Source organism: Lolium rigidum, chromosome 7 (genome assembly GCF_022539505.1).
Source record: "Lolium rigidum isolate FL_2022 chromosome 7, APGP_CSIRO_Lrig_0.1, whole genome shotgun sequence".
In the NCBI taxonomy this organism is placed as follows: domain Eukaryota; kingdom Viridiplantae; phylum Streptophyta; class Magnoliopsida; order Poales; family Poaceae; genus Lolium; species Lolium rigidum.
The window spans coordinates 255,180,387-255,190,822 of record NC_061514.1 but is presented as its reverse complement, the minus strand read 5'-3'; positions in this window follow the sequence as shown (position 1 = coordinate 255,190,822).

The window sequence follows — 10,436 nt, the reverse complement described above, 5'->3', positions numbered from 1 at the left end:
ACAAAAGTTCATGTATGTATCTAAGGTGCCTAAGCCAAAAAACTATTATAGGCCTAAAATTGACAAAGCCCTTAGTACCACTATGGATGATGGAGCATCCAAGATGCATATTGTGACAAATTGTGAAAATTATGATGTTAATGCTTCATCTCTTGATAATACTTGATTCACACTTTCTGCGCCTAGCTGAAAGGCGTTAAAGAAAAGCGCTTATGGGAGACAACCCATTATTTTACTTCTGCACTTTTGTTTTATATTTGAGTCTTGGAAGTTGTTACTACTGTAGCAAGCTCTCCTTATCTTTATTTTATTGCATTGTTGTGCCAAGTAAAGTCTTTGATAGTAAGGTTAATACTAGATTTGGATTACTGCGCAGAAACAGATTTCTTGCTGTCACGAATTTGAGTAGACCTCTCTGTAGGTAACTCAGAAAAATCTGCCAATATTCGTGTGTGATCCTCAGATATGTACGCAACTTTCATTAAATTTGAGCTTTTTCATCTGAGCAAGTTAAGTGTCCTGAAAAATTCGTCTTTACGGACTGTTCTGTTTTGACAGATTCTGCCTTTTATTTCGCATTGCCTCTTTTGCTATGATGAATGGATTTCTTTGTTCCATTAACTTTCAGTAGCTTTGTGCAATATCCAGAAGTGTTAAGAATGATTATTTCACCTCTGAATATGTTAATTTTTGATTATGCACTAACCCTCTAATGAGTTTGTTTTGAGTTTGGTGTGGAGGAAGTTTTCAAGGGTCAAGAGAGGAGGATGATACAATATGATCAAGAAGAGTGAAAAGTCTAAGCTTGGGGATGCCCCCGTGGTTCATCCTCGCAAATTTCAAGAAGACTCAAGCATCTAAGCTTGGGGATGCCCAAGGCATCCCCTTCTTCATCGACAACTTATCGAGTCACCTCTAGTGAAACTATATTTTTATTCGTCACATCTTATGTGCTTTACTTGGAGCGTCCGTATGTTTTTATTTTTGTTTTTGTTTGAATAAAATCGGATCCTAGCATTCTTTGTTTGGGAGAAAGACACGCTCCGCTCGTTCATATGAACACTCGGTGTTCTTAGCTTTACTTTTAATGTTCATGGCGAAGGTTGAAACTGCTTCGTTCATTGTTATTTGGTTGGAAACAGAAAATGCTTCATGTGGTAATTGGTATATTGTCTTGAATAATTTGATACTTGGAAATTGTTGTGCTCAAATAGATCATGTTTAAGCTCTTGCATCATGTACTTTGTACCTATTAATGAAGAACTACCATAGAGCTTGTTGAAATTTGGTTTGCATGATTGGTCTCTCTAAAGTCTAGATATTTTCTCGGTGAAGTGTTTGAACAACAAGGAGACAGTGTAGACTCTTATAATGCTTGCAATATGTTCTTATGTAAGTTTTGCTGTACCGGTTCATAATTGAGTTTGCTTCAAACAACCTTGCTAGCCAAAAGCCTTGTACTGAGAGGGAATGCTTCTCGTGCATCCAAATCCTTGAGCCAAAAACTATGCCATTTGTGTCCACCATACCTACCTACTATGTGGTATTTCTCTGCCATTCCAAAGTAAATTACTTGAGTGCTACCTTTAAAATTTCATTCTTTGTCTTTGCAATACATAGCTCATGGGAAAATAGCTTAAAAACTATTGTGGTATTGAATATGTTACTTATGTATCTTATTTCTTATAAGTTGCTTGTTGAGCGATAACCATGTTTCTGGGGACGCCATCAACTATTACACCTTTGTTGAATATCATGTGAGTTGCTATGCATGTTCGTCTTGTCTGAAGTAAGGGTGATTTATCATGATCAAATGGTTTGAGTATGCATATTGTTAGAGAAGAACATTGGGCCGCTAACTAAAGCCATGAATCATGGTGGAAGTTTCAGTTTGGACATTAATCCTCAATCTCTTATGAGAATATTATCTCGTTGTTGAATGCTTAAGCATTAAAGAGGAGTCCATTATCCGTTGTCTATGTTGTCCCGGTATGGATGTCCTTAGTTGAGATCTATCAAAAACGAGAAATCAAATGCGATCTATCTCCTTGGACCTTTGTACAGGCGGCATAGAGGTACCCCTTTGTGACACTTGGTTGAAACATATGTTATGCAATGATAATCCATGTAAATCCAAGCTAATTAGGACAAGGTGCGAGCACTATTGGTATTCTATGCATGAGGCTTGCAACTTATAGGATGTCTTATGCATAACACATATGAATTATTACTACCATTGACAAAATTGTTTCTATGCTTTCAAAATAAAATCTCTAGCACAAAAATAGTAATCCATGCTTCCCTCTGCGAAGGGCCTTTCTTTTACTTTATGATGAGTCAGTTTACCTATTTCCTTCTATCTTAGGAGCGAACACTTGTGTCAACTGTGCGCATTGATTCCTACATACTTGCTTATTTGCATTCACCATATTACTTTGTGTTGACAATTATCCATGAGATATATCCATGAGATAAACATGTTGAAGTTGAAAGCAACTGCTGAAACTTATATCTTCCTTTGTGTTGCTTCAAAACTTTCTACTAAAAATCTATTGCTTTATGAGTTAACTCCTATGCAAGTCTTATAGGTGCTTGTCTTGAAAGTACTATTCATGAAAAGTCTTTGCTATATGATTCAGTTGTTTAAGTCATTGTCTTTACCATTGCTTCGAATCACTTCATTCACTTCATATGCTTTACAATAGTATTGATCAAGATTATGATAGCATGTCACTTCAGAAATTATCCTTGTTATCGTTTACCTACTCGAGGGCGAGTAGGAACTAAGCTTGAGGATGCTTGATACGTCTCAAACGTATCTATAATTTCTTATGTTCCATGCTAGTTTTATGACAATACTCACATGTTTTATACACACTTTACATCATTATTATGCATTTTCCGGCACTAACCTATTAACAAGATGCCGAAGCGCCAGTTCTCGTTTTGTGTTGTTTTTGGTTTCAGAAATCCTACACAGGAAATATTCTCGGAATTGGACGAAACGAACGCCCAGGGTCTTATTTTTCCACGGAGCTTCCAGAAGACCGAAGAGGATACAAAGTGGGGCCACGGGGCACCGACACCACAGGGCCGCGCGGCCAAGGGGGGGCCGCGCCGCCTTATGGTGTGGGCCCCTCGTGCGCCCCCCGACTCTGCCCTTCCGCCTACTTATACTCTCCGTCGCGAAAACCCTATTACCGAGAGCCACGATACGGAAAAAGTTCCAGAGACGCCGCCGCCGCCAATCCCATCTCGGGGGATTCAGGAGATCGCCTCCGGCACCCTGCCGAAGAGGGGAATCATCACCCGGAGGACTCTACATCACCATGATCGCCTCCGGACTGATGTGTGAGTAGTTCATCCTTGGACTATGGGTCCATAGCAGTAGCTAGATGGTTGTCTTCTCCTCTTGTGCTATCATGTTAGATCTTGTGAGCTGCCTATCATGATCAAGATCGTCTATTTGTAATGCTACATGTTGTGTTTGTTGGGATCCGATGAATATGGAATACAATGTCAAGTTGATTATTGATCTATCATATATGTGTTGTTTATGTTCTTGCATGCTCTCCGTTGCTAGTAGAGGCTCTGGCCAAGTTGATACTTGTGACTCCAAGAGGGAGTATTTATGCTCGATAGTGGGTTCATGCCTCCATTGAATGCAGGACGATGTGACGAAAGTTCTAAGGTTGTGGATGTGCTTGTTGCCACTAGGGATAAAACATCAATGCTTTGTCTAAGGATATTTGTGTTGATTACATTACACACCATACTTAATGCAATTGTATGTTGTTTGCAACTTAATACTTGGAAGGGGTGCGGATGCTAACCCGAAGGTGGACTTTTTAGGCATAGATGCATGTTGGATAGCGGTCTATGTACTTTGTCGTAATGCCCTAAGTAAATCTCATATTAGTCATCATGATATGTATGTGCATTGTTATGCCCTCTCTATTTGTCAATTGCCCAACTATAATTTGTTCACCCAACATGCTATTTCTTATCGAAGAGACACCACTAGTGAACTGTGGACCCCGGTCCATTCTTTTACATCTGAAATACAATCTACTGCAAACTCTGTTCTTTGTTGTTCTTCGCAAACAAACATCATTTTCCACACCATACGTTTAATTCTTTGTTTACAGCAAGCCGGTGAGATTGACAACCTCACTGTTAAGTTGGGGCGAAGTATTTTGATTGTGTTGTGCAGGTTCCACGTTGGCACCGGAATCCCTGGTGTTGCGCTGCACTACACTCCTCCGCCAACAACCTTCACGTGGTCTTCATCTCCTACTGGTTCGATAACCTTAGTTTCTTACTGAGGGAAAACTTGCTGTTGTACGCATCACACCTTCCTCTTGGGGTTCCCAACAGACGTGTGTCTCACGCGCCATCAATAGACATCAATAACATGTATATCAACTATACCTTTCTTCTTGATAAGGCCGCTCTTCAGATCAGCCAAGTATTTGGAGCAATTACGCTTCCAGTGCCCCTTCTCCTTGCAGTAATAGCACACAGTATCAGGCTTAGGGCCAGCCTTAGGCTTCTCAGGAGGCGCGACAGCTTTCTTGCCGCCCTTCTTGAAGTTGCCCTTATTGTTAGGCTTGCCCTGTTTCTTGAAACTGGGTCTTGTTGACCATCAACACTTGGTGCTCTTTCTGTATCTCAATCTCAGCAGATTTTAGCATGGAGAATAGTTCAGGTAACTCTTTGTTCATGTTCTGCATATTGTAGTTCATCACAAAGTTCTTGTAACTAGGTGGCAGTGATTGGAGGACACGATTAGGGCATCTCCAACCGGGCGACCCAAACGGACGCGTTGGGCCGTCCGTTTTGGGCCGTTTGCGTGCCCGCCCGGACACGCGGACAGCGCCCCGCGTCCGCGTGTCCGTTTGGGTCGCACGCGGCGCCCAACGCGGCGACCCAAAGAGACGCCACGTGGTTCGTCTTCGCTGCGCGGCGCTGCGCCATGGCAGGCCTCGACGGGACAGCCATGGCGGGAGGTGGAACGCGCGGGAAAGATCCCGCGCGCAACAAGGTTCCCGCGCGCGAAACGCCATTGGCGCGCGCTCGCGCCCAAGTTTCCCGCCAGACCGCCGGCTATAAAGACGGCGGCGGTCTCACCCAGACCGCATCACCGTTCTCTTCCCCTCCACCTTGTCCGGCGCCATGCCGCGCACCCTTCAGTCCACATGGGCCAAGCTCTCCCTCGCCGCCGGGCCAGGTTCCCGCGGACGGACGAGGAGGAGCGCGCGGACTCGCGGTGGGTCGCCGACGACGAGGCGCTCCGCGTCGCTGCCGAGGCGGCGGCAAAGAAGGCCGGTGACGCGGAGATGGGGAAGCGGCGGCCGCGGAGGGCTGGCACGAGACCCCGGACGGCCGGTACGCGGCCGTGGAGGAGGGCGGACGCCGCGGAGGAGCCCGTCGCCGCGGAGGACCTCGCGCCGGCGAACATCAACGCCGCCATCGAGGAGCGTCTCGCCGACCTCACGCGCGTGACGAAGGAGCACGAGGGCATGCGGCGGGCCGGCCGCCGCCGCTAGGCGACCTCCTCGGCAAGAAGAACGAGCTGCTCGCTATGCGAGCAGCCCGTGACCTCATCCAGATGCCGTCGCCCGAGCGGCGCGCCCGGGAGGATGCTGCGTCGGCGGAGCGCGGCCGGCAAGAGCGCATGCGCCGGCGGCAGGGCAACCACGAGGCCCAGAAAGCCGGCCGCGTCCGCCTGGAGGCGCGCACCGCTGTGGAACGCGCCGCCCTGCAGGAGCTTGAGCTATGCGGGAAGCGGATGGTTCCGCCTCGGGAGGCGGAGCGCGAGCGCGCCCGAGCTGCGCCGGCGGAAAGGAGGAGGATGATGCCCTCCGTCCAAGCTGCCGAGGCCCGCGAAGCCGCCCGCGCCGCCGCCGACGCCCGCGCCGCCGCCGACGCGCCACCCAGCCCGTAGGAAGCCGGAGTGGAATCCTCACGCGTACAGGCCGCCCGCGTCGAGTGAAATCCACGGCCCCGACGGCGAGCCGGCGAGGAGTCGCCGGCGAGGCCGCCGGCCCCGTACGTATAGGATAGAAGTAGTAGTAGCTAAAAAAAAATTGTAATGAGTTCTATTTAATGAAACATATTATTTATGCCTATGACACGCGGGCCAGGGGCGGACAGCGGGCGGACGCGAGCGACCAGCCTTTCGCGTCCGCGGCCACGCAAACCCGGCCAAGATTTGGGCCGGGTTTGCGTCGTTCCGGACGCCGCGGGCATCCGTTTTAGGGATGGGTCCGCGCGCTGGGCCGGGTTTTTGTCCGGCTGGACCCATCCGGACGCGCGGGCGCGGGATGGGTCGCCCGGTTGGAGATGCCCTTAATCCCCAGCTTGTTAGGAATCACTATCCCCAAGCCACTGAGTTTCTTCGCATGCCCGGACATAGCGAGCATGTGCTCACTAACGGAGCTGCCCTCTTCCATCATGCAACTGAAGAAGTGTTTCGATGCTTCATAGCATTCCACGGCCGCATGAGTCTCAAAAATAGCTTTCAGCTCATTGACCAGCTCATACGGATCGTGGTGCTCAAAACGTTTTTGAAGATCGGCTTCCCGACCGCACGGATGGCACACTGAACTTGAGAGTACCGAATGACCTGAGTCTCGTAAACATTCTTTACGTCCTCAGATACTACAGGAGGTGGTGGGGAACCCAGCGGTGCTTCGAGCATATATTGCAGATTTCCACCACTAAGGAAAATCCTCACATGGCGACCAGTTGGTGAAGTTGCTACCGTTGCTCTTAAGCTTTACTTTCTCTAGGAACTGGTTAAAATTGATGGAGGGGGACGCCATGATCTACAACATATTTGCAAAGAGTTTAGACTAAGTTTATGATAAATTGAGTTCAATTTTAATTCTTAAATTAACTAGGTGAACTCCCACTTAAAACAACATCTCTCGCATTGTCTTAGTGATTACACGAACCAAATCCACTACACCAAGTCCGATCTTCACGAGAAAAGATGTAGCTTCAAAGGCGAACACTCAAAGTGTTCATCATATCATTCATATGACTCATGCTCTACCTTTTGGTATCTCGTGTTCCGAGACCATGTCTGTACATGCTAGGCTCGTCAAGGCAACCTTAGTATCCGCGTGTGAAAAAAATGGCTTGCACCCGTTTTATGCACATGTAGAGTCTATCACACCCGATCATCACGAGATGCTTCGAAACGACAAGTCTTAGCAACGGTGCATACTAAGGATGAACACTTTATTATCTTGATATTTAGTGAGAGGGATCATCTTATAATGCTACCGTCGCGATCTAAGCAAAATAAGGTGCATAAAAGGATTAACATCACATGCAATTCATAATGTGCGATATGATTTGGCCTTTCTTCTTGTGCTTTTGATCTCCATCTCCAAAGCACGGACATGATCTCAATCATCACCAGCATGGCGTCAAGGTCAGTGGCGCCGCTTCATGGTTGTCCATCACTTATAGCTACTATAAAAACTACTTGAAATAAAGCTATTACATGATGAATAGACACGGGAGTCTTTAACAAAAATTAAAGACAACCATTAGGCTCCTGCTGGTTGCCATAATACAACAATGAACATCTCATACATCAAATATAATCATCATCACATTATGGCCATATCACATCACCAAACCCTGAAAAAACAAGTTAGATGCCTCTAATTTGGTTTGCATATTTTACGTGGTTTAGGGTTTTCGAGTAAGATCCAATCTACCTACGAACATGAACCACAACGGTGATACTAGTGTTGACAATAGAAGTGCAAATTGTAATCTTCATTATGGTGGGAGAGATAGACACCCGCAAAGCCACTTATGCAATACAAGTTGCATGTCAAGCGTGGAGCAAGTCTCATGAGACGCGGTCATGTAAAGTTAGCCCGGGCCGCTTCATCCCACCATCCCGCAAGATGCAAAGTACACAAACTAAAGCAACAAAAGCATCACCGCCAACAAAACTATTGTGTTCTACTCGTGCAACAGATCTATGCATAGACATGGCTCTGATACCACTGAAGGGGTTCGTTGCATAGAAAACAAAAAAATTCCTACCGCAAAGACGAATAAATCCAAGATCTAATCTATGGAAAAGCCAAGATCGAATCTATGAGATCTGAACAACGAGATGGAGATGAGACTAACCCTCGAAGATTCCAAAGCCTACGAGATTAATCTCGTTGTTGATGTAGACGATCGTCCCCGGTGCTGCAATCCGGCAGCACTTCCGTACTCGGTCGCGCGTACGGTGTCGATGAAGCCCCTTCCTCTCCCCGTTCCAGCGGGCAGCGGAGGTGTGGTAGATCTCCACGGAATCCCAGCAACACGACGGCGTGGTGGTGGTGGTGGAGAAGAATTACTGCAGGGCTTCGCCTAAGCCTGCACAGTATATGGAGGAGGAAGAGAGGGGGCGGCTAGGGTTTGTGGATGGGTGTGGTGGCCGGCCACCCCCTCCCCTCTTTATATAGGGGGAGGGGTCGGCCTAGGGTTCCCCCTTGGCCCCACCTATCCCTTGGCCGGCGCATGAGGGGGGGGGGACTTTTTTTCCCCCTCAAGCCTTCCCCTTATCTCTTCATTTAAACACTTTATTTTAGAGATAGATCTTATCTCTAGATTTAAACCATTTAAATTTAGAGATAGATCTTATCTCTAATGGGTAGGCCGGCCTGGGCCCACATGTCATTGTGGGCAGGCCCCACCATTCCATGTGGCGCCTATGTGGCCTCTCCCGGGGTGGTGGGCCCACTGGTGGCCCTCTAGAACCTTCTAGAAGCTCCGGTCAAAACACCGGACTTTTTCCCGAACCCCGGAAAATGACTTTCCTTATATGAATCTTATTCTCCGGACCATTCCGGACCTCCTCGTGATGTCCTCGGATCCCATCCGAGACTCCGAACAAAAACTTCGGACTCCATCTCATATTCCGAATCTACTTATGCGACATCGAACCTTAAGCGCGTCACCCTACGGTTCGCGAACTATGCAGACATGGTCGAGACTCCTCTCCGAGCAATAACCAATAGCGGGATCTGGAGATCCATAATGGCTTCCACATATTCAACGATGACTTTAGTGATCGATTGAACCATTTACATACGATGCCAATTCTCTTTGTCATACGATATTTTACTTGTCCGAGGTTTGATCATCGGTATCTTCATACCTTGTTCAACCTCGGTACCGGTAAGTACTCTTTACTCGTACCGTGGTATGTCATCTCTTATGATCCAATCGTATGCTTGCAAGCTAATCAGACGATATTCCACCGAAAGGGCCCAGAGTATATCTATCAGTCATCAGGATGGACAAATCCCACTATTGATCCATATGCCTCAACTCACACTTTCCGAATACTTAATCCCATCTTTATAACCACCCATTTACGCAATGGCGTTTGATGTAATCAAAGCACTCTTCCGATGTAAGTGATTTACATGATCTCATGGTCGAAGGACTTAGGCAACTATGTATCGAAAGCTTATAGCAAATTGAACTTAATGACTTGATCTTATGCTACGCTTATTTGGGTGTGTGTCCATTATATCATTCAACTAATGACATAACCTTGTTATTAATAACATCCAATGTTCATGATCACGAAACCATGATCATCCATTAATCAACAAGCTAGTTATATAAGAGGCTTACTAGGGACTCCTTGTTGTTTACATAACGCACATGTATCAATGTTTCGGTTAATACAATTATAGTATGGTATGCAAACATTTATCATAAACACAAAGATATTATAATAACCACTTTATTATTGCCTCTTGGGCATATCTCGAACACCACCATCCTTAAATTTTTCTCTTAAGTTGAGAAATTGTAATTAGCCTATAGCAAAGGTTTTGTGATGTTTCTGTTTCTTTGTGCAACATCAATATATCCCCAAGATCAATATAGATCACTAAGATCACTAAGAAGACTGCATATATATTCCACAAAGAAATATTTGTTCAATCTTTCCTTCTTCCTCCTCTCTATTTATTTCTCTTTTTTTTGAACCATGCAAGCTGCATGTGATCTATTAAGGAGGCCACAAGGGGGCGAGTACACGACCGGAAAGTACATACCAGCGATGAACAAAGGAACAGAAGAAAAGAGAGTGCAAAAGGAGATGTCACGACCACTGATCTAAACTGCGAACAAAAGCGAGAACTATGTTTGTTTCTCAGTGTTTCTCAAAAAAAAAAATGTTTGTTTCTCAGTGGGCCCTGTTTTGATAACTTCAGGGCCGTGTAAGAAGGCTGAAGTTCCGTACCAGTCTCGATTTGGTAAAACCGGAGAAGGAAAACCAGACTCATAATGAACAGTTCTTATTTGCACTCAGCTGATCGGAAATTCAGAATGATGACTGAGTTGGGGACGAGGGAATGAGGGAATGAACACTACTAGAGAGAAAACCTGACTTATGT